Raw genomic sequence first — 683 nt, 5'->3', positions numbered from 1 at the left:
GGCCTGTCGCCAAACCTTCACCCCGTGGTCAGACCTTACATTCATCCAGGCAGGAGTGTCCCTAGAACAGGTCTCCAGGCATGCTGTGGTTTACACGGATGCCTCCACCACCAGCTGGGGAGCCACGTACAATGGGCACGCAGTGTCGGGGGTATGGACGGGCCCCCAACTGCACTGGCATATCAATTGCCTAGAGTTGTTAGCGGTGCGCCTTGCCTTGAACCGTCTCAAAGGGCACTTATGAGGCAAGCATGTGCTGGTCCGAACGGACAACACGGCGACTGTTGCGTACATCAACCCACAAGGTGGTCTGCGCTCCCATTGCATGTCGCAACTCGCCCGCCACCTCCTCCTTTGGAGTCAGAAGGTTCTGAGGTCACTTCGTGGCATTCACATTCCGGGTCTGCTCAAACGAATGGCCAACTCGGCACGGACGCACTGGCACACAGCTGGCCGCGGGGCCTTTGCAAGTATGCGTTTCCCCCAGTGAGCCTTCTCGCACAGACAATGTGCAAGATCAGGGAGGACGAGGAGCAGGTCCTGCTCATGGTGCCTTATTGGCCCACTCGGACCTGGTTCCTGGAACTAATGCTCCTCGTGACAGCCCCTCCTTGGCAGATTCCTCTGAGGAAGGATCTACTAACTTAGAGATGGGGCACCCTGTGGCACCCGCATCCAGACCT

The sequence above is a fragment of the Sinocyclocheilus rhinocerous genome, unplaced genomic scaffold, assembly GCF_001515625.1.
Source record: "Sinocyclocheilus rhinocerous isolate Xijiao unplaced genomic scaffold, SAMN03320098_v1.1 scaffold2469, whole genome shotgun sequence".
NCBI lineage: Eukaryota > Metazoa > Chordata > Actinopteri > Cypriniformes > Cyprinidae > Sinocyclocheilus > Sinocyclocheilus rhinocerous.
Note: the sequence above shows the minus strand (reverse complement) of the source record.